The 25930-nt window shown below is 38.9% G+C and overlaps 1 protein-coding gene across 1 annotated transcript in view; it reads right to left on the reverse strand.

Moving 5' to 3' along the window:
* The window catches only part of GRIK3 (glutamate ionotropic receptor kainate type subunit 3), a 900786-nt gene that overhangs the window by 511225 nt on the left and 363631 nt on the right, over positions 1-25930 (reverse strand). The gene's annotated exons all lie outside the window — the stretch shown is intronic.

A 25930-nucleotide genomic window follows, 5' to 3' on the forward strand; every position in this document is an offset into this window, starting at 1 on the left:
ATCTGGATCCTTTGTCAATTAGACATGAGAAAATTAAAACAACAATTAAAGAAATATGTCCCCAATGAGAAAAATAAACAGCGGAGATCAAAATAACGAGAAGTCTTTTAATGAAGCAAGCCATGGCCATATGTTGGATCCTCTGCTCGCTGTGCTGTTCAGAGACATCATTAATAATAATAAAAATAATACGTTTTTCCACAGACATCGTGCCATTAAAGAAGAACTTTAAACGTTTTCTCTAGACATTTTGGTGTCAGAATTTGATGGAAGTGCATCACAGCAGTACGAAACACCCATCTCACTGTTTGGTTAGCAGAGTGACCTGACCACACTCCAGTCGCATCTTCTAGCCAAGACTGCCATTTTTATGCTCTTTGAAGCGTGGTCAGCCAAGAAAAGAACGTGCTAATTACAGTAGTGGGTGCATTATTCTAACCCATGATGTGGAAAACGAGATCTGTCTTGACAGCTGCACATGCTCAACACATTGGCCAATAAAAAATGACCGTGAATGACAAATTTTTGTAAAAATCTTAGTAATTCATAGCTTTATACCTTGTTTTGCTTGAACCTGCTTTCACCTGTGCTTAAACCCAGACTTTATATAACTATGCTACCTACATGACATATTTCTTCATTTACTTCATTTCTACAGTACTTCCCTCATATTACGCTTTCCATCTATGTACATTAGAAGTTTTTTTTTCTCCCATTTACCTTCTAACACCTTTGGTTGACTTTACCTAACCTTGTTACTATGATTTTATTTATTAATTTTGCACTACATCTATATAGTTTTGACCTCAATTAATGACTAAAATACTGCCAGTGCCTTATAACATATTTTTTTTTTTTATACCAATGTAGCAAGTGGCAAGCGAACTATTGTGGAGTACTATGCCATTACTTATGCTCTTTGCTTTTCATGCCAGTCGTACATTTAGTATTATAAGAGCTCGCTGTTGTAATGGCACAGAGTGATCGTAGTGCACTTCCTTGCGAGCGTAGTGTGCCGGTTGTTTGTTGATGCCACTTGCTACATCTGTAGAATGCCCATAACATCCCATTAAGCGCATAAAAGGCATCAGTTTGAAAAAAAAAACACTTTAATATATGTTTAGTGATTTCAAATATAACAAATACATATGTTTTACTGATGTATGTTATGTTAGAACTACTTACAGTTACAAATGAGTGGATTAGGCAAAACTTTAAATTATCTGTTTAAAGGAAGTTTGATTTGCAGATAAGTAATTCTCCACCAATTTAAAATCCATTATGTACTAGGGTCTCTCTTCTTCATTACAAAACATAATAAATGTAAGATGTAAAAAATAAAAATAAATCCTTATACTCACCTCTCCAGCCCATCTGCTCCTCATAGTCAGCCATCTAGATCTTCTTATCACCACAGCTTGCCTAAAATCATCAAGATTCTACGCAAGCACATTTTGTTGATTTCTTGATGTGTGCAGTGACTTTACGTATGCATGTGAAGAACACTTCCGCTCTTGGCTGTGATAAGATACGACAGGGAAGGGACAAGTGAGGATGAGTATCATAGGAGCTAGATAGGTGAGCGGTGAGGTGATTATAAGGACTTTTTAAAATCTTTTGATTGTATTTTACAGGTCAGAAAAGTGGTGGGAAAGCACAAAATCAGATTTTTGGTGAATCCTGATTTTTGAAAAATTTGAGTCGAAATCAATTCCACTCAAATGTAGTCACTTATCTCTGTGTATGACCTTTATTGTTCTAAAAATAGAATCCTATATATTACTAGGCTTATATCTGGCTGGACTCTAAGTCAGGAATATATTTTCTAAAGCAGACACATCCACTCAAATGTATGTCTGTGTAAATGTGAATTCATATTTTATCAATAATCACAGTCACAGAAAAAAACACAATGTGACAGGAGCCCTTTACTGCTCCTTGGAGTTAGGTCAACACTTTGGAAACCATAAAACCATCCAGTTAATATGACACACGCTTGGCCCCTCATCTTTATAAAGGTTAACAACGCAGTTAATGTCAATTCAAGATGAAATCAATAGAAAATAAGACCTGTGTGACACAATGTTGGATAACGATGATAAGTGATGAGTGTTTTACTGTGAGGGTCTGACACACTGCGTTTGTGAGATGAGCACAAAACATATTGAAGCAAGCATATAAATATGCAGTAAAGAAGAGAGCGGGGGAGGGATGTCCTACCAGATCAAACATAATCATCACTGATTCGATGTAGAGAGATTAGGAGCTGATAGCCATTTAGAGTCTGTGTAAAGACTTTACAACAACAGGTCCAGTGAAAAAAAGAGATAAGGATCATCGACAAATAGAATGTTAAGGCCTTGGAGCCAAAGAAATTGAAGCAGTTAAAATTAAACGGTGATGTGTTCTAAAGAATACAGAAATGTTTCTCCCTTGGAAAGTGTACATAGTGCTGTTTTATTTTACTTTAACTTATTATGCACATTGGGTAAGATGGCAATATCAAACTTGTAAAGGATAATTAAAGAGAATGCATAAGTCAAAAATAAGCAAGGTAAAAAAAGAATCCCAGCATAATATGTAGGTGACAATTTCATTATTTTTCCTTCTTTCCTTTTCTCCTAAGTAAGTCTACAGGTAATTCTTCTATTACTTAGTTATTGATATATAAACCCTATGGGGATAATTCATAAAATATTTTACACCGGATTTTGAATTTGAAAGTGGTGATTATTGAAGATTGTTGCCAGTTTTTGGGGTTTTGATATTGACCCTTCCAATGGGGCTTAGTGGAGGGGTGAGTTCAACTATGGTCCATAAGACTAGAGATAATTTTCATCAGAAATTGGCATAAATCCTAGTGGAAATTATAGCTACATTTAGTCGGTGTAGATTTTCCATCCTGGTGCACAGCCTAAAGATGTACCAAAGATGTACCAACTTTGCGAATAGTTGTGCTCATATCAATGAATTGTGTGTATCTTACTACAGTCTTGGAATGCTAGTATTCATTAGAGATGCATGAGCCAGAACTTAAAAGTTTGGAGTTTGTATCGGACAGTTAGCGTCCAGTGCTAAATGCCAAACATAATCTCCTCCTGGAAGTCTGTTGCAATGTTTGGAGTTCCTGGGGAAATCCGGGAGGAGAGAAATAAATTTTTTCAGCTAAAAAAGTTTGGTAACATTGTTTTCAATGGGGTTCTGGTTCAAGTTCAGGTACAGTTATGGTACCAGAACCGATATTTGGAATAAAGTTTGGGTCGGACACCAGTACGCGATCTTCCACGGGTCCACTTATCCCTGGTCTTAATGAATTCCATCCTATATTTATGTTCCTAATGTACACACTTCTCATGAAGAAGTCATAACAAAACGACATCAGTCTGTTGCACAGGTGGACCCCAAACTATATTTCCAAAACCAGTAGAGTTTTCTGCGTCAGTCTATATAGTGTTTTAGAGACAATTTGGCATTGTACCATGCTGGGACCAAAAAGCACTTCATTTGTCATTGTCTGGTACCTCAATAAAGCTCAATATTCAGAAGATATTCTCAATAATATGGTGCACTGCAATGCGTTAAAGATTTTGGAAATTGAGGAAAATTGGGAAGTATTTAGGTTTTTTCTAACAAACAGTGAGAAAGGAAGATAGAAAGTAGAAGAGGAAGAAAGAAAGAAAGAAAAAATGAAAGATGAAAGAACAAAGAAAGAAAGATGAAGAAAGAAAGTAAAAAAAAAAAGAAAGAAAACAGAAGAAATAAAGAGAGAAAGAAACAAACAAGGAAAGAACAAAGAACAAAGAAAGGAGTCATGTAGTCTTTTATCGTTTTAACACATCATATGAAACATACTGTATGTTGGACTAATATTGTCTGTCCTTTAAAGATTAGAGGATAAAATTAAAATAAAAAAAATAAAAGAGTAACTAATACTCTTTAGCAAGATCAATTGGCGCACTAGCTGTGCACTCCCATCTGAGCTGCGCACCACTGGGGGAGGGGGTTTAAAAATCAGTCGGAAGACTCCACCAGTCTGCTTGCAATAAAAATGGGTACTCAAATATAAAATAAAACTGATAATGTTTAGTAACAAGTAAGTTTCTTTTTTCCATAGATGTTAAATGAAATAGGAAAGATTTGGCCATTAATAAAATAAAGAGACTTTCAAACTGCTTTACTTTTGCAGCAAGTAATATTAGCCGGGCAGACATATGGTCCAAATTCATTTGGCAACGCTGGGAAAAAAGCCTGACTTCTGATTACTTTTGTGAGCTCTATATAGTAATTAATACATTGATCTCCTCCTCTGATTTTGCGAGTGAGGCTGACCCAGAGTGCAATGTGATATGGGATAATAATATACAGAGTCTGCATTTCAATTAGCAATATGACCTCATACTGCATTATATTGCTATACATTGTTAGCCTATAAAAGTACTGCATGCGATAATTGTTTCCCTAAATAAAATATCTGCCAACAAATTCTGAGACTAAGACATTGCCAACAAATATCTAAGAATATATAGACATCCTCCATGAATTGAGGTTTTCCAGGCACTAACGTTGGCCAACATGACTCTTCTTCTGTTCTATGTGGGCGTATGTTGTATTATGCTAACAAATACAAGCAATGAGTGAAAATATTCTGAATAGATTTGAAAATAAGGTAGTAGAGGTAAAGAGACACAATAAATATACTAAATAATTATTCAACTGATGGAATACAGAAGTGAACTCTGCGGAGATATACAAAAGTGGATATCCATTTATGTAAATGAGTGAGTGGCATAAGAAAAAAGGAAGTTCTGGTCAAAATAAGAACTGTTTGTTGGAAAATACAATATATAAATGATGGGACAAGAGCATTTTTATATTTCCATAACATTTGACGTGATTTCAATATGTAAGGATAGTATGTGATTACAGGGACTGAGTAATATTACTTTACCACCATGTAGCCTCATGCAATGGCCAAGTTTTGTGCAAGACATGTAAAGATCAAAGCATTAAACAACAAAAGCTGAAGGACTCTGAAAGATTACAATCTAAATGGAAAGGAACTAGCTGAGTCATTTTTGTTTCTATACCAAGCAAATTTAGGTGGTGAAATGCAACTATAACAAAAAAAAGCACACCTTACCATAAAGAAGTAAATAGTGCACGGGAAATATAAAGTTGGTTGTTGCCCAAATAAAAATTAAGAAGCTTACCAAAATACTTTTAGTCTGAATACTGCCCAGGTGTCATTGCTCCAAACCCTAAGGATGGAGCTACATGGCAACTTTGGCCGGAGTTGAGCGACCAAAGTTCAGTAGGTGTCGGTGCTACATCGCAGCGTCATACTAATGAATGGGGTCACAAGCAAGTAGAAGAAAATCTGACGGTGCTGGACATCTTGAGACTTGCTTTTCACATTCGCCGTACTCTCAGGGGTCATAATTCAACCCTATGACACTGCCATGTAGCAGCAATGTCAAGAAAATCTTTGGTCAAGCGGCAGGTGTAGTCACCGTGTAGCCCCAACCTTACTTATACTTTGGACTTTGTTTTTTGACCTCTGTATCAGTGATGTGATAGCTAATGCCTGGCTTATTTCAATAGCTAATCTACCTTCTCTGTCATGGTTGATGCAGACACAGAGAAGGAGGCTGACTCCGAAATTAAAATGAACCAAAAAGCCAATTTGAAGCCTATTAACCCACTAAAAAAGCCTTCAACAGACATAAAATAGCTAATGAAAGAACATTTGACTATAAGTTGTAGCCTCTTACTACCCCAATTGGTTTGGCTAAAGGTTATATACATGCTATTTAAATATAGGAAAATGATGGTGCTAGTTATTTTCTTGTAGAACAGAATATATGATATTAATCCAAACGGTGTGAATGAAACGCTGATAGCAAAAATTATATAGTCACCAAATTCCCAACTGATAATGCTGAACTTGGTAATAAAACCTACGATAGAAGCAAAATGAGCATATACCCTACATAAATAGGTAAAAAGCAAAAGTGCATATATATAGGGTACTTAGTAAACACCAGCGCCAAGGTGATCCCAATCGAGAAGGTCCTAACCATAGAATTAAAACTATACTGACTGTTTACACCTTGACGCTGATGGGTTGACTTCAACGTTTTTTTTTTTGTTTACTAAGTGCCCTATGTTATTTATATGTACTAATATTTTTTATTTAGCTACAACAGGGTATATGTTCATCTTGTTTTTTTCTTAGGTTTAAGATTTTTGCTCTATGGAGCAGACTTAGCACGGCAGCACATAGAACTTATCAAGTCCCTTATTATCAAGCTGTAGGCACTCCATTGGCCACTATGTAGCATAACTGGTTTATATATGCTCCCATAAAATCTGATTCATATATTATGGACCCAAAAAAGAATTATTAGCTCTTTTTAGAACCTTGGTAAACATATATATTATAAGACAAGATGCCTTATATTCCAGTTTTAGGAGTTTTGATAACATATATGATAGGTGATATAATTGTTTATGAAACTGTTTTCATCATGTGTAAAAACTGCACAGAACCCCTATCCAAATTATTAAGTTAATATCGATCATCTATCTGTGCAAACATTTTCGCAGCATTAAAACAGTTAACAAAATACTCCACCGTTCAAGTTGCATCCTATGTTTAACCCTAGATAATTACAGAAAACATGTGAAAAAATACACCAAGAAAAACCAACACTAACGACCTGCACAAAAAATAATTGGTCCAGAGATGAGCGTGGTCACTTTCTCATGATGGTGAATCGATTTTGTTCTGCAGTCTCCTGTGTATGTGATTTGTGCTTATTCATGAATTCATTCTGTAGCAGTGCCAATCCCGAGGCGATGAGATCAGCCTGACAGGCCTCTCTCTCTCTAGAGACTGCTTAGCTGCATACGCCACGCAAGAAGCCTTATCATTGGGGAGCTGGGAGAACACAAATTAACACAAGAAAAATGGCACCGATCCAGATTGTATCGATCGGCTGGATTATTTTCAGTAGGAATCTCTGCCCGTGTTTTCATACAGAGTCCCCTGGGAAATGGCTTTTTCTCTGTGCTGCAGAATAGAAGCCTTGACACTCTGATGCAGGTCTGATGCCATTCTTTAACAGCATAAGTACAAGGGTACATTACATTTTAAGCAGATCTATGTATGCACCATGAGCTGTTTAGCAAGACTGTCATGGGAAGGCAATATTTTACTTCTCTTTTTACAAAGAAATTTATATCTACCTATTTCCAATGTTTTTTCCTGGTTCAAATTTCACAATAGGACTGTTAAGACTACGAATGCCCAAAAATATAAACTTTAAAGGCAAAGTGAGTACTTTCATATTTTTATGTCATTAACTACTGAAACCTCCTGAAAACACTTAAGTGCCTTAATCCTTTCTAAGTCCTATTAATATACTGTTCATTAGGATGAATTCATACTTGACAAATTTGACAAAAATAATTCTATTCACTTCAGTGGATAGTTCACGGTGCCTGGGTAGCATTTGCAGAAATGTAAAATCCTCTATGGCATAAAAAGAAGGTTTTTATTAACTAACTAGATGGTGGCCCAATTCTAACGCATTGGGTATTCTAGAATATGTATAGTAGTATATAGCAGAGGCCACGTAGTATATAGCACAGCCCATGTAGTATATAACACAGCCCACGCAGTATGTAACACAGCCCACATAATATATAACACAGCCACATAGCATATTGCCCAGCCATGCAGTATACTGCACAGCCACGTAGTATACAGCACAGGCCAAGTAGTATATAGCACAGAGACGTAGTATATAACACAACCATGTAGTATATAACACAGGCCATGCAGTATATAACACAGCCATGTAGTATATTGCCCAGCCACGCAGTATATTGCACAGCCACATAGTATATAACACAGCCATGTAGTATATAACACAGCCCATGTAGTATATAACACAGCCCACATAGTATTTAATGCAGACCACATAGTATATAACACAGCCTCGTAGTATATTGCCCAGCCACTCAGTATATTGCACAGCCACGTAGTATATAGCACATGCCACGTAGTATATAGCACAGAGATGTAGCATATAACACAGGCCATGCAGTATATAACACAGGCCACGCAGTATATAACACAGCCCATGCAGTATATAGCAATGTGGGCACCATATCCCTGTTAAAAAAATAATTAAAATAATAGCCGGCCGCGACCAATCAGCGGGCTGGGATTTCTGCGACAGACAGATGGAAGTACCCCTTAGGCAATTATTATTAACCAATGTGTTTTGTTTTTTTACCTTCAAAAAGGCACCAGTCTGGCACTGAAACATATTGGTTATTAAAAACCTTAATTTTATACCATCAAAGATTCTTCATTTCCTCACGAGCAGCCCAAGTGCAGTGATCTCTCCACTGATGAGAATTGCTATCTGGAAGAATTTTTCCTCCAGCCACAATGAAGCAAATGAGGATTTTAAGGCTCTTACATGTGTTGTTTCCTTGCACAACCCCAGCACTACCATTGCTCACCCTCTCTCTTTTCTCTTGTGGTATTGCCCTATGGTGCACTCGTGTCCTAACCAGACGTCAGCAAAAATATTTCTATGACTGTTCTTTCATCTTTTGTATGGGACTGATTTTTAGAGGATATGTTTTTGCAACAAACCTAGCGCATGTGAATTTATCCTAAGGGTCGGTTTTTAACAACAAATATGATGATATGATCCTGGAGGACCCTGATGCAAAGTTTGGCTCCTCAACCATGCCTCACGCTTTGTTTTACTGGTCTACTCATCTGGAGCAAAGAGACCAATTGGCTGTGTACTCTAACCTCTGTGTTTTCTATAGTTATGCCCCTGAAAATAACAATATTTAATTTTTTCGTTTTAGTTTTTTCTTCCCCTTATTCGAATAGACATAATTTTTTAATATTTTAACTAATATGGATGTCTGAGGGCTTTCTTTTTGCAGGTTGAGTTGTACTTTTGACTAGGGTTGAGCGACTTTTGTTTTTATAGGATCGGGTCGGATTTCACGAAACCCGACTTTTTAAAAAGTCGGGTCGAGTGAAATCGGCCGATCCTATAGAAAAGTCGGGGTCGGGGTCGGCCGAAACACAAAGCCCAATGCAGTGCATTGGGTTTCTAATGGTTCCCAGGGTCTGAAGGAGAGGAAACTCTCCTTCGGGCCCTGGGATCCATATTAATGTGTAAAATAAAGAATCAAAATAAAAAAATATTGAAATACTTACCCTCGGACGCGCCCTGGTTGTAACCGGGAGCCTTCCTTCCTAAGAATGAGCGCCTGAAGGGCCTTCGATGACGTCGCGGCTTGTGATTGGTTGCGTGAGTTGTCACATGGGTGTCACGCGACCAATCACAAGCCGCGACGTCATCTAAGGTCCTATTAGGAATATACTCACCCTCGGACGCGCCCTGGTTCTAACCCGCAGCCTTCCTTCCTAAGAATCAGCGCTTGAAGGACCTTAGATGACGTCACGGCTTGTGATTGGTCGCGTGACGCCCATGTGACCGCTCACACGACCAATCACAAGCCGCGACGTCATCGAAGGCCCTTCAGGCGCTCATTCTTAGGAAGGAAGGCTCCCGGTTACCACCAGGGCGCGTCCGAGGGTAAGTATTTCAATATTTTTTATTTTGATTCTTTATTTTACACATTAATATGAATTCCGATACCGATTTCCGATATCTTAAACATATCGGGAATCAGTATCGGAATTTTGATTCCAGTTCAGAAGATCGTCAACCTCATGGCCGACCCCACACAGGGGTCGGGTTTCATGAAACCCGACTTTGCCAAAATTCGGCGACTTCTGAATCTGGCCGACCTGTTTCGCTCAACCCTACTTTTGACTGCCAGCGTTGCTTTTACTATATAGTGTAATAAAAAACAGGAAAAAAATTCCAAGTGCAGTAAAATTGCAAAAAAAACTGTAAATCCACAATTGTTTTTTGGGTATTTTATTTATCATGTTCAATATATGGTAAAACTGACAACATAATCCTCTAGGTGAGTTCGAGTATTCAAACACGTATTTTTTTTTATTTTCGTGCTGAAAAAAATTGCAAAATTAGAATGAAAAATATTTTTTGCATTTGTCACCATTTTCCAAGAACTGGCTATAACATTTTCGTTTTTGGGGATCTGGGGCTGAGTTATGGCTTATTTTTTGTGCTTTGAGCTAATGTTTTTGTTGACACCATTTTGGGGTAGAGACAAAGCTTTTATTGCCTTTTATTACAATGTTGCAATAGCCAAAAAAAGTAATTCTGGAGGTTCTTTGTTTTTTCTCTTTATGTTGTTTACCAATCTGGTTAATTTATTTGATATTTTGATAAATATGACATTTCTGAAATCAGTGTTGGCAAATATGTGCATACATGTACTATTGTACTTTTGTGTTTGTTTGATTTTTTTTTCAAATTTTTTTTTTAAAATCACTTTTTAAGGTATTTAATAGTTTCCTTAGGGTACTTACAGCTGCTGTCGTGTCTTCACTTGTGCTATGAATAGCTAAAACCACAAATTCCTATGAACGTCAGCTACAGGCTGGCTTTCACAGGAGGTTCCTAAAGACTGGCACGGGGGTCATCAGCAGACCCCTGGCTGTCATGACAACCAATCGGCGCCCTACGATCACATCACGGAGCTCCGATGGGAGCGTGGAATGACGCACCTCCTGCCAGTGTGTGTTAAATGCCGCTGTCAGAGATTCACAGCGAGATTTAACAGGTTAACTGCTATTAGAGGCACTTAACAGCTGGTTAAATTAGCCATCTTGTGCGTAGATAGGCAAGGACACAACATATGATATACCTGTAAGTTTACGCTATATGAAGAGGTTAAATAATTAGTCACAATATGAGCACTGAGATTGATACGGGGGGAAAATAAGTATTTCATACACTGCCAATTTTGCAGGTTTCCCCACCTACAAATAATGGAGCTGTCTGTAATATTTATTGTAGGGAGACAGAATCTAAGAATAAAAAGCAGAAAATCACATTGTATGAGTTTTACATAATTAAATGGCATTTTATTGCATGACATTTTATTGTACAGAAAATGTTGAAAAAGATGGCAGCATTTTATATGAATATTCTCTATGAAGTAATACATATTTTAATACTTTTTACTGAACCTAAATCAAAACAGTAGATTAAGGAAAGTGGATATAGGAAACTACCTAGAATCAGTTGTTTCAGATGTCACTGCGATGCTGTCACCCACGGCAGTCAATTGTTAATATAAGAATTTGCTGGTATCCAGTTCTGGCTGTCAATATAAAAGTCCTGAGGTCTGAAAGCTCACAACATGATGCCAACAAGACCAAATGTGCCTGAGCTGTCGGCGTAGAAGTAACTGGCGCTCACTAGGTACATAATCAAGGAAATCAAATTGAGGAAATTCTGGCTGTAACTCACGGTCAAATGTTTTGGGTTCTGCATTTAACTCATTTAATCTGTCACATCATATGACATGTGAGAAAATCTATATCATGAAATATTAACAGTGGGACGCAGCCTACATTATACTCTATTATGCCAGCCTCAATAGTGTTTAAACATCAATCAATATGCAGGTTAAACTCTCTCTCGGCTCGCTTTTTAACTGAGAGGCAGACTAATTGATCTCCAGAGAAAGTCAATCTTCTATGAAAAGAAAATACTCTAATTGTAACGAACTTCACAGTCATTTACACTGCACAGACTGCAAAGTGTGTAATAGGGAATTCTGCACCTGCATACGATGGGTTACAAAGCATTCGACCTGTTGATTTCAGGCTAAAGGAGAATTCGTGAATCAGAAGCATATGGATGTAGAAAACCTGCTTGTCTGATTCACAAAAAACACAAATAATTAAAAGCACAATATACTCTGTTGTATCCCAGAACATTGCTCCATGCTGTCCTATAAGAGCTCACCGGCGTAACTATTCCAACATTACTGATAGTGAGACTGCATGCAGAACTATATTCATGCACCTCAAATGACGTTTTGGCATTTTTAAAAAATAATGTTGATAATATAAAACATCAAAAGAGAAAAAAGCTTTTTTCGTATTATGCTATATTCCTTCCGCATTCATCTGAATGATATGGTAATTTTTGGTAAGAATAAATACATTCATTTAAATGGCTTCAACCCATATTATAGCATGAATGCTAAACTATCTATGGTAGTTGGGCACATGGCTGTATAATGATGTAGACCCAGATAGTACCAAAGAGTTACCTTGACGCGGTGGGATGGCTTTTGTGCTATTTTTTTTTTATCAAAAAACAGTATTACTAAAAACTCTGTGTTATTTAAATGCACTTTGCTTTTTTACTTAGTTACAGCGGGGTTATTTTGCTCACTTTTTCTCTTGTAGGTTTTATTTGTTTTGTGGCCAATGTTAACATGCATTTGACTTCTGCAAGTGTACCAACTCAAGTAAAGCTCAATTTTTGCATTTTTTTTCTTTGTATTGTTGCATTCTGTGCAAGCCGGGGTGTGGCCTTCCCCTCTCCTGAGCTGGAAATTGTATATAAAGCTTCCCCAGTCTAGTTTTTCACTGGTTGGGCCCAGTCCTTTTGTCTGCTCTTATTCACACTGAGGTCAACATTGACACATAGGAAGGTTTTAATATTAGACAGTGTAGGACCATCCTGATCAGAGTTACCTTGACGTGGTGGGATGGCTTTTGTGCTATTTTTTGATCAAAAAACAGTATTACTAAAAACTCTGTTATTTAAATGCTCTTTTGCTTTTTTACTTAGTTACATCAGGGTTTTTGCTCACTTTTTTTCTCTTGTAGGTTTTATGTGTTTTGTGGACAATGTTAACATGCATTTGACTTCTGCATGTGGACCAACTCAAGTTAAGCTCAATTTTTGTGTTTTTTTTCCAGATAGTACCAAAGCCTATCACTTCCTATAGGTTTATACTTTGATAAGCCATGACTAATAAACCAAATACTGATCGATTGGCATCCTCCGTTCTTTCACGGCAGCACAAAACAACCCATTTGCTAAATTGATATAGACACTGACAGTTCTACATCCCTGTCACTACCTATAAATAATGGTGTCATATGATAACATGAAGGCCAACATATCTGTGGCCCCTTTAGACACGTAGCTGTAAAATGACATACACCCAGATAGTACTATATCCCTGTCACAACCTATAAATTATGGTGTAATATGGTAATATAAAAGCCAACATACCTGTGGCACCGTTAGACACGTGACTGTAAAATGACGTAGACCCAGACAGCACTATATCCCTGTTACTTCCTGTAAATTCTGGAGTCCACAGTTTTACTGCATCTCTGTCACTCCTTGAATATTGTGTAATACAGATTGCACCACATCCTTGTCACTTCCAGTAAATTATGGAGGCCCTCATAGTAATATTGTAATTTTTTTCACTCCTTGTAAATGATGTTGGTCCAAGAAGTACCACATTAATGTCCCTCAGTAAAAATGATCCAGGTCCAAAAAATACTACAGCCCTGTCACTCACTGTAAATGATAGATGCCAGATATTACTTCATGGCTGGCACTCATTGCATACAATGTAGCCTAAATTGCACTACATCCTTGTTACTTACAGTAAATTATGACGGTCGTGACAGAAATACTGAAAATTCTTTTTTCTCCCTCTTGGTCCAGAAAAGGCTACATCTGATTTTCTCCATATTAATGAAGCAGGCTCAGATAGTAAAACATTCCTGTCACTTCACTGTTACATACTGTAAGTGATGGAGGCACAGATAATACTACATCCCTGTCACTCCTTGGTCCAGATTGTGCTATATCCTTGTTATTCCTGTAAATTAAGGGGGTTTTGATACTGTAAATTTATTTTATTCCCTGAAAATAATGTTGCCCAGAAAATTAAATTAAGTAGGCTGAGATTGAACCACATTGCTTTCATCTCTGAAAATGATGTAGGCTTAGCTAATACTACACCTTGGACACGTACTGTAAATGATAAATAGTACTACATGCCTGTCATTTCCTATAAATTATGGAGTCCAAGGAATGACTACATTGCTGTCACTCCTTGTACCGTATGTAGTCCATATTGAGCTACATCCTTGTCACTCCCAGTAAACTATAAAGGTCTAACAGTGCCACATTTCTGTCGCGCCCTGAAAATGATGCAGGCCCAGATACTACATCCTTGTCACTTACCATAAATAATAGAAATCCAGATAGTGCTACATCCTTGTCACTCTGTGTAAATAATGCCGGCACAGTTAGTACTACATCCTTGCCATTGACAATAAATGTTGTGAGTACAGATGGTTCCACATCTATATCTCTTCCTTTATCTTATTCATTAATACAGAACTATGCAAAGAATTCAAAAAAAATTGACAGTGGAGCAAAAAAGGAGAGGTAAGACTAGTAAATACGAAATTAGACACTTTACACTATCATCAATGTGGCTCTGTGGAAAAAAAAGTAGTCATCTTTTGTTTTTTTTTGCTAATTGAATCAGTAGCCAGGTTTAACCTAATTTATCACCCAACAGGAAATCACTCTCTGGTTTGCCAATCTGACAGCAATTGTGTTGCTGAGAATAACTATAGCCTTACACATGATCGAACATACAGTAAAGAGCACTTATGTTTGGTCCACTGTGTTACTGTGAAGCTGCACTTTTGATATACCCTCCCATGGTTCTAGTTTCCTCTTGAAAAATACACCACCAATCCCTTTGAAAAGTGGCTCAAAATGCCATTCATATTTCATGTATTTATATTGCAAATTCCCAGTGAAATCGGTTAAAATGATTAAGTGCATTAATTCAATTTTTAGCTTGTAAAGAGTGTTTCTCAAGGCTGCCCTGTTTTGAACAGCCTTCGGGCTCATTCATAGCTTGCTCCAGGATTCCGTGATAGCATCTATCCATCATCAGGCTTTGCCACTTTTCCCTTTAATATATAATTGCCTTTCCCAATTCCTGTAATATAACTAGTTCGGTCCTGTAAGTATGAAATATAAATTTAGACTTGATTTGGCTTGAAATTTTTCTTATTTTATTTTAGCTATGTGTTTACTGTTTTAGGATTATTAAAAGGCTGATTGTTAAAACACATTGGGATTTATAGTTCTGATACTTCTAGATGTTAGGCTTTTTAAGAGTAAAAGAGCATCTTGTCTTACCACCGTGCCAGGAATCAGATCAAGGGAAAACATCAAAGCCTAAAGCTTAGATGAAACAGATTCTAACAGTGTACATGGCATGCTAAGTAACAACAAACCCTTTACTTTTATTTACTCTGATAATTTACATGTGTCTGCTGGAATACATCCTGTTGGCACAATTGTTGCTTGATACATTCAATTTGCTTAACCATATTATTTACTTGAAAAAATCATGTGGTGGCTGGAAAAAACGCTGCGTAAAATACCTGCATTTTTTCCTGTGTTTTTGCACTTTTTATATATGTGTTTTTTATTCATTTTTACTCTTGTGTTTTGTCTCATTCATGGGTGAAAATCCGCTGCAAAAACAAAGGATTGACATGCTGCAGGGTTGAAAAACAGCCTTGATGGTTCCAATTTGAAGAAAAAAAATAAATAAACAGTATTTGTACTACATTTCAGAAATCTCATTCCCTTTGCTGGAACTGTAAAACACTGCATTTTTTTTTCCCTTAGCAAAAAGGCAAACACAAAAAAAGTGGCATAAATGCAGTATATGAACAAGCCCTTACTGTATTGAGTTGGGTGCCGAAAAGATTATATGATATGCTATAAATGTATGAAAAAAAATTCTCAAACAATTTTTTTTTCAGGTTTGATAAAAAGAACATGAGGGCACTCATCTTCAGACAATTTTAACTCAAAGATAAGTTGTCAGCTCTCCAAACATGTATATTTAGTCAAAACTAACTCTGCGGGCTCTTTCAGATGTCAGGGTTTTGTTTTTTTTTACATACAATAAAAACAGGCCAAGTTTCATCAGTGATTTTTGTCAGAATTTCATTAGAATGTTATGACTTTGGTCAACGTTTTCACAGATGAGAAAAAAAAAGTTTCCTCACCTACTCCTATCTATAAGTTAATGAAAAATGGACAGCACACACATGGTGTCTAAGTGCTGTCCATAGACTTTCCTTGCCAAGGTTGATTCAACACTTGGATCAATATGGGGAATATCTCCGTTACTTTGTACAGACCACTCGGTCCACAAAAAGTCACAAACGTGAACAGACTCATAGGCTGTCATAGGTACAAGTGCTCTAACATGAAAAAAATGGATACACTCATACATGAAAAATTGAGGTCTGAATAAACTGTGAGATTATGGAGGACCTAAAAGTACTTTGGTTATTTCTCCTAGAAATCTTTGAATAAATAGGAGAAAGCCTGAGAATTACCTATAGCGCTCTCTTCTAAGGACCACATCTTGGCCAATATAGAGATGCACATATGCTACGCATAGGGGTGCAGCTAGTAGTTTTATTCTCATGCAATGGCTGAGCATGTTATATTACATTAACTTTGCATGAGCAGCTAGGTTCCAACCAGGTTAATGTGAAGGTGTCATTATCAGTCTACCATGAGATTACCATTCCACTAAATGAAATAAAACACATAGAAGAACAGAAAGGTTATAGAATTCTTTTAAATATTTTTTGTATTTTTAGACTCATCGGTAAAGGATTTTAGAGTATATTTATTTGTTAACCTTTAGTTGTATCTACACTACAGATCGAATGTTTGGACACACCTTCTCATTTAAAGATTTTTCTGCATTTTCATGACTAGGAAAATTGTACATTCACACTGAAGGCATCAAAACTATGAATTAACACATGTGGAATAATATACTTACAGCAAGCAGCTTGAATGGTAAACAGATCATTCATTCTCTGAGCTGAAATATCCTGCATGTCTATTGCTCCAGTCCCTGACAGCAAGCAGCTTGGATGGTACCTGAGTCATTCCATCTTCGGCATTGAATCCTGCATATATCTATATATGTTAGTCATCCTATTATGCATTTTTTGTGTTTATAGATATTTAATCTGACTTTGCATGTCCTTACTCAGCGAGATCACATAACTGTTCCAAAGTGGTCTATGATCCATGTAGACCTGGACATTTGTTTATCTGATCACTACATTTATTGTGTCCTGTTGTCTCAACTGAGTTTGATTGATTGCTAACGAGCTTTAACACAAAAAAAAAAAAAAAAAAATAGGAAGATCTAAGGGCTAGCCTTCTATAAATGTAGACTTAGCTTGGGGAAGCATTCATGCAGGGGTGCATTCGTGCACTTGTATTCGTGTATTTTTATTCAAAGTACTTTTTTTTTCTAAGTACTCGGCAGTTATAACATGGCAGTTAGACAGGGCAGGAGACAGGTAAGACAATCTAAATCTAATCCCTATTCACTTGAAACAACACAAATACTCACCATATTTATTTGCATATTCTATATCCTGGCTGCTGCATTCACTCACATTCACCGCCCTTGCATTAACTCTCTACACTCCATCCATATCGGCCCCTCTGTCCTTGCCTCTCCTATGTATAGCACTCATGCTCTGTTCACATTGCTTAGCAGCGCAGATCCATTCAGTCCCACCATCCAACACAAGAGACGCTCTCACAAATCACTTAACCATCTGCTCTCTCTTTCGATACTCCTTCTCCTAGTCGCTGGAGACATATCTCCAAACCCCGGCCCCCCATGTTATAGCCAGTCAAACCTCCCAATTGCTACACCCAGAAACCCCTCTAACCTTATTAATATTCCCTGCATGCCTTCTGTCTCTTTGAATTGTGCCCTTTGGAATTCTCGCTCTGTGTGTAATAAACTCTCCTTCATCCATGACTTCTTCCTTTCTAATTCTCTTAATCTCCTGGCTCTTACTGAAACCTGGATCCAGCAGTCAGACACCACCGCTGCTGCTGCTCTTTCATATGGTGCACTACACTTTTCTCATACCCCAAGATCAGACAACAGAGCAGGTGGAGGCGTTGGTCTGCTCCTTTCACCAAAATGTACTTTCCAAGTTATCCCCCAAGTACCCTCACTTGTCTTCCCTTCCTTTGAGGTCCATGTGGTCAGACTCTACGTCCCCTTCTCCATGCGAGTGGTGGTGGTGTATCGTCCTCCCGGCCCCTCTCATCAGTTCCTGGATCACTTTGCCACCTGGCTTCCACACTTTCTTTCCTGTGACACCCCCACCCTTATCATGGGTGATTTCAACATCCCTATTGCCTCTCCCCTCTCCCCATCTGCTTCTCACCTTTTGGCTCTAACCTCCTCTTTCGGCCTCTCGCAGCATACTAACTCGCCAACACATGAAGATGGAAACTCCCTTGACTTGGTCTTCTCCCGGCTTTGCTCAGTGGATGATTTCACAAACTCCCCTCTCCCACTCTCTGACCACCACCTTCTTTCATTCTCTATCAAGAACTGCCATCCCGCTCAGGTCACCCCCACTTTCCACACTTATAGAAACATACAGGCCCTTAACACCCAGGAACTTATGAAGAACTTGCAGTCCTCATTGGCCCCAATCTCCTCCATCTCATGTCCTGATTCTGCTCTGAAGCATTACAATGAAACCCTGCAAAGTGCCCTGGATGAAGCTGCTCCTCCTATACATAAAACAACTCGGCACAGACGGCAACAACCGTGGCACACGCTGCAAACACGTTTCCTGCAGCGGTGCTCCAGGTGCGCAGAACGTCTGTGGAGAAAATCTAATCTACCCGAAGATTTCATCCATTATAAGTTCATGCTAAAGACATACAATTCTGCCCTTCACCTCTCCAAACAAACCTACTTCAACACCCTCATCACCTCCCTGTCCAATAACCCTAAACGTCTCTTTGACACGTTCCAGTCCCTACTCAACCCAAGAGCGCAGGCCCCAACCACGGATCTCCGTGCTGACAATCTGGCCAATTACTTCAAAGAAAAAATTGACCATATTCGACAGGAAATCATCTCCCAATCTCTTCATACCATGCACTGTCCTCCCTCCCCCACTGCATCTAGTTCACTCTCTGACTTTGAACCAGTTACAGAAGAAGAAGTAAGCAGGCTCCTTGCATCTTCTCGCCCGACCACTTGCACCAGTGACCCCATTCCGTCACATTTCCTCCAGTCCCTTTCCCCGGCTGTCACCTCTCACCTAACAAAAATATTCAACCTTTCCCTCACTTCCGGTATTTTTCCCTCCTCATTTAAGCATGCCATCATACATCCATTACTTAAAAAACCATCCCTCGACCAAAACTGTGCCGCTAATTATAGACCTGTCTCTAATCTTCCATTCATCTCTAAACTCCTCGAACGCCTGGTCCACTCCCGTCTTACCCGCTATCTCTCAGATAACTCTCTTCTCGACCCTCTTCAATCTGGTTTCCGCTCTTTACACTCTACTGAAACTGCCCTCACTAAAGTCTCTAATGACCTACTAACAGCTAAATCTAATGGTCACTACTCCATGCTAATTCTCTTGGATCTCTCTGCAGCATTTGACACTGTGGATCATCAGCTCCTCCTCACTATGCTCCGCTCCATCGGCCTCAAGGACACCGTTCTCTCCTGGTTCTCCTCCTATCTCTCTGACCGATCCTTCACTGTATGTTTCGCTGGTTCCTCCTCCTCTCACCTTCCCCTTACTGTTGGGGTTCCTCAAGGATCAGTCCTAGGCCCCCTCCTCTTCTCTTTGTATACTGCCCCTATTGGACAAACAATCAGTAGATTTGGCTTCCAGTACCATCTCTATGCTGACGACACCCAACTATACACTTCTTCTCCTGATCTCACGCCTGCCTTATTAGAAAACACCAGTGATTGTCTTACCGCTGTCTCTAGCATCATGTCCTCCCTCTATCTGAAACTAAACCTGTCAAAAACTGAACTCCTCGTGTTTTCTCCCTCTACTAACCTACCTTTGCCTGACATTGCCATCTCCGTGTGCGGTTCCACCATTACTCCAAAGCAACATGCCCGCTGCCTTGGGGTCATCCTTGATTCTGACCTTTCATTCACCCCCCACATCCGATCACTGGCTCGCTCTTCTTACCTGCATCTCAAAAACATTTCTAGAATTCGCCCTTTTCTTACTTTCGACTCTGCAAAAACTCTTACTGTTTCACTTATTCATTCTCGTCTGGACTATTGTAACTCTCTACTAATCGGCCTCCCTCTTACCAAACTCTCCCCGCTCCAATCTGTCCTGAATGCTGCTGCCAGGATCATATTCCTCACCAACCGTTACACCGATGCCTCTACCTTGTGCCAGTCATTACACTGGTTACCCATCCACTCAAGAATCCAGTACAAAACTACTACCCTCATCCACAAAGCACTCCATGGCTCAGCACCACCCTACATCTCCTCTCTGGTCTCAGTCTACCACCCTACCCGTGCCCTCCGCTCCGCTGATGACCTCAGGTTAGCATCCTCAATAATCAGAACCTCCCACTCCCGTCTCCAAGACTTTACACGTGCTGCGCCGATTCTTTGGAATGCACTACCTAGGTTAATGCGATTAATCCCCAATCCCCACAGTTTTAAGCGTGCCCTAAAAACTCATTTGTTCAGACTGGCCTACCGCCTCAATGCATTAACCTAACGATCCCTGTGTGGCCTATATTAAAAAAAAAAAAAAAAAAAAAATTAATTAACTGGTTCATGCAGCTTTACATGAACACCCAAGCCTTACACTATGGCTGGTCCGAATAACTATAGCAATTGTTACCATCCACCTCTCGTGTCTCCCCTTTTCCTCATAGTTTGTAAGCTTACGAGCAGGGCCCTCACTCCTCTTGGTATCTGTTTTGAACTGTATTTCTGTTATGCTGTAATGTCTATTGTATGTACAAGTCCCCTCTATAATTTGTAAAGCGCTGCGGAATATGTTGGCGCTATATAAATAAAAATTATTATTATTATTATTATTATACTTAGCAGAAAAGTGTGAAACAACTGAAAATATATCTTATATTCTAGGTTCTTCAAAGTAGCAACCTTTTGCTTTGATGACTGCTTTGCACACTCTTGGCATTCTCTTGATGAGCTTCAAGAGGTAGTCACCGGAAATGGTCTTCCAACTATTTTGAAGGAGTTCCTAGAGATGCTCAGCACTTGTTGGCCCTTTTGCCTTCACTCTGCGGTCCAGCTCACCCCAAACCATCTTAATTGGGTTCAAGTCTGGTCTGACTGACCTTCATTTTTTAAATTAATGATGGCCACTAGGGTTGAGCGAAACGGGTCGGCCAGATTCAGAAGTCGCCGACTTTTGGCAAAGTCGGGTTTCATGAAACCCGACCCGACCCCTGTGTGGGGTCGGCCATGAGGTCGGCGATCTTCTGATCTGGAATCGGAATTCCGATACCGAGTTCCGATATGTTTAAGATATCGGAATTCATATTTAAGTGTAAAATAAAGAATAAAAATAAAAAAAATTGATATACTCACCCTCGGACGCGCCCTGGTTCTCACGGCAGCCTTCCTTCCTAAGAATGAGTGCCTGAAGGGCCTTTGATGACATCGCGGCTTGTGATTGGTCACGTGAGCCGTCACATGGGCGGTCACACGACCAATCACAAGCCGCGACGTCATCTAAGGTCCTTCAGGCGCTAATTCTTAGGAAGGAAGCATCCGAGGGCGCGTCCGAGGATGAGTATATTCCTAATAGGTATATACTCACCCTCGGACGCGCCCTGGTTCTAACCCGCAGCCTTCCTTCCTAAGAATCAGCACCTGAAGGACCTTAGATGACGTCGCGGCTTGTGATTGGTCTCATGACGCCCATGTGACCGCTCACGCAACCAATCACAAGCCGCGACATCATCGAAGGTCCTTCAGGCGCTCATTCTTAGGAAGGAAGGCTGCCGGTGAGAACCAGGGCACGTCCGAGTGTAAGTATATCAATATTTTTTATTTTGATTCTTTATTTTACACTTAAATATGGATCCCAGGGCCTGAAGGAGAGTTTCCTCTCCTTCAGACCCTGGGAACCATTAGAAACCCAATGCACTGCATTGGGTTTCGTGTTTCGTCCGACCCCGACTTTTCTATAGGATCGGCCGATTTCATTCGACCCGACTTTTGAAAAAGTCGGGTTTCGTGAAACCCGACCCAATCCTATAAAAAGAAAAGTCGCTCAACCCTAATGGCCACTCGTTTTTCTTTACTTAGCTGCTTTTTTCTTGCCATAATACAAATTCTAATAGTCTATTCAGTAGGACTATCAGTTGTGTATCCACCAGACTTCTGCACAACACAAGTGATGGTCCCAACACCATTTATAAGACAAGAAATCCCACTTATTAAAACTGACAGGGCACACCTGTGAAGTGAAAACCATTTCCGGTGACTTCCTCTTGAAGCTCATCAAGAGAATGCCAAGATTGTGCAAAGCAGTAATCAAAGCAAAAGGTGGCTACTTTGAAGAACCTAGAATATAAGACATAATTTCAGTTGTTTCACACATTTTTTTAAGTATATAATTCCACAGGTGTTAATTAACAGTTTTGATGCCTTCAGTGTAAATGTACAATTTTCATAGTCATGAAAATACAGAAAAATCTTTAAATGAGAAGGTGTGTCCGAACTTTTGGTCTGTACTGTACTTTAAAAATTATTAACCACATCTAGAGTTTTTTTCCTTCCCATTACAAAATAGAATTAATTTACATTAGGCGGTCACTTTTTATTTAGAGTAGAAACCTCATAAATATAAAAACTACAGTACCTGGTATGATGCAATGATGGATTATCAAGTCTCCCTGAGAATCTTCCTAGACCTGAGCTGTTTGACTTTGAAACCCTTAGTCACACTAAGTTCAAAAATGTTATGTTTAATTATATATATGCTGCATTCCAGGATCTATATACAGTATGTACTTTATATTCTGCACAATTTATAGAATAACTCAAAAGTTCTTCACAATTCTTTTTATCTGGTCTTTTTTCATACCAAACACCATAAGTCCATAAATATCGAATGAACACTCCCTGAGCACCTGTATTTTGAAGAATCTTTGACTTTAGGCTTCCTGATTTTGATTTGCTTTTCAGAAATATTCGACGAGTTCTCAAGCATAAGGCATACAAAATCATGTATTTTTCAAGTAATTTGTAATATTAACAACAGTTACACCATGTAACAAAAAAGACACTCATTATTTACACACTCATTGTATGAATGTAAGTGGAAGCCTCTTAAATCTTAATGAGGATTCATGGACAGACTTTACACAAGTCACTCTGTTTAGCATGGTCCAAGGGAACCCTAGCCTTTACCCTTTAATCCCAGTACAGGAATCTGGATTTAAGCAGGGCTTCCTAGATTACGTCCACAGGGATTGCTGACTGGGGGAGCGAACTAGAAGAATGGTCGTGATGCCGGATCAAATCCAAGAGGTCACGGTCAGGTATAAAACTGAGATGGCCCAGTACAATGTGAAGTCAAGATTGAAGCAGGAAGATACTACATAGCTTACTACATAGCTATGGGAGCAGAATCAAGCTACCTGCAGAGATATGGGAGCACAATGGAGCTTTCTACAGAGCTATGGGAGCAGAACCAAGCTTACTACAGAAATATGGGAGCAGAACCGAGCTTACTGCAGAGATAAGGGAGCAGAACCTAGCTTACTACAGAGATATGGGAGAAGAATGAAGCTTACTGCAGAGATATAGGAGCAGAATGGAGCTTACTGCAGAGATAAGGGAGCAGAACAGAGCTAACTACAGAGATTGGGGAGCAGAACCGAGCTTACTACAGAGATATGGGAGCAGAATGGAGCTTACTGCTGAGATATGGGAGCAGAACCGAGCTTACTACAGAGATAAGGGAGCAGAACAGAGCTACCTACAGAGTTAAGGGAGCAGAACCGAGCTTACTAAAGAGATATGGGAGCAGATCCAAGCTTACTACAGAGATATGGGAGCAGAACAGAGCTTACTACAGAGATATTTGAGCAGAACCGAGCTTATTGCAGAGAAAAGGGAGCAGAACAAAGCTTAATACAAAGATATGGGAACAGAACCAAGGTAACTAAAGAGACAATGGAGCAGAACAGAGCTTACTATTGTCTATTACAAGATACGGAAACAGAACCAAGCTTACTAAAGAGATAAGGTAGCAGAACAGAGCTTACTATTGTCTTCTACAAGATACAGAAACAGAACCAAGCTTACGGCATACATAGAGTACCAGAATTTAGATTACTACATCGATACAGTACCAGAACCAAGGTTACTGCTTAGATATGGTACCATAACTGAGCTTACTTACAAACATACATACATCTCCAGAAACACGGACATGTAAACACACAATATGGCAGGGACATTGCTAGGGTCCTTAAAGATCAAGGGCCCAAGCCACAAAGTGCATGTCTTCCCATACGACCAACCTTTAGCCATTTAAAATAGCATGTATATATAATTACAGTATACCACTGTTGCTAACCAAAAACACACAATGCAAAGACCAATATGGCTGCACAATGTCCACTATCATCACCACCACACCGAGAATACATAATATGACCATTACCTGTACATAACAAAACACTCTATACAAAGACCAATGACACCACCATACACCTTCTACTACATAATGACCAAAACACATTAAGCTGTTACTAAATAATTTTTTTTAAAAAGCTACTAAAAGAAACAATATTCCCACCTTACAGGAACCGTATATTGGTAGATACCAGTCTAACCAGATACCAGTATAATAATAATAATAATAATAATAATAATACCAGTCATGCAGAACACCTACATGATTACAGTCAGGGCTGCCACTAGGAATTTCGGGGCCAATGCTGGCAAAATTTTCAGCCCCATTGAGACTCCGCCCAGGTTCCACTCAAATTCCGCCTCCACACCTCATAACTTCCACAGTCCCACCGCCCGCTCTTGGAAAAACTTATCTTCTACACCACGTCCTCATCAATCTAATATTAACAGTTCCCAGCAAACACCAGATCACATACATAACCAGTAGCTTTGTTTTGGCCAAAATAATTTTTAAGCCATCACCACAAGGTAGACTCTGTTGGCCGCACCCTACTCTACTCTTACCTATTAAAAATTTCCTAAAACATCCAATACTATTTTTAGGTGCATTTTTATTTATTTTTCTTTAAGAGAATGAGTCACATATATTTTTTTAGAATGACCATTAATACCACATACAAAGGACAAAACCGTCACACCATAACCAGACCATATATTTCAACCACATAGTGACCGAATAATACCACATACAATGAACAAATACCTCTATACCATGACCAGATCACATATTACCATCACATAGTGACCAAATAATACCACATACAGGGAGAAATACCACCACATCATAACCAGATCACATACTACCACCATATAGTGACTGACTACTACAATATTGATCATTAATAAAAAAAAAAACAAACAACACTAATGCCATTATACACAGGAGCTCTGTGTACAGTGTATAGTGTACAGGTAATAGAGGAATCACCAGTGACATTACACACATTAGCTCTGTATATAGTGTCAGTGTACAGGTAATACAGAGATCACCAGTGATATTATACACAGGAGCTCTGTTTATAGTGTCAGTGTATAGGTAATACAGTGATCACAGTGACATTAATAATAATAATAATCTTTATTTTTATATAGCTCTAACACATTCTGCAGTGCTTTATAGGTTGCACACATTATCGTTGCTGTCCTCGTTGGGGCTCACAATCTAAATTCCCTATCAGTATGTCTTTGAAATGTGGGAGGAAACCGGAGTACCCGGAGGAAACCCACGCAAACACGGATAGAACATACAAACATACAGACATTATACATAGGAGCTCTGTATATAGTGTCAGTGTACAGGTAATACAGTGATTACAGGTGACATTAT

Source organism: Ranitomeya imitator, chromosome 3, assembly GCF_032444005.1.
Source record: "Ranitomeya imitator isolate aRanImi1 chromosome 3, aRanImi1.pri, whole genome shotgun sequence".
Classification (NCBI taxonomy): Eukaryota; Metazoa; Chordata; class Amphibia; order Anura; family Dendrobatidae; genus Ranitomeya; species Ranitomeya imitator.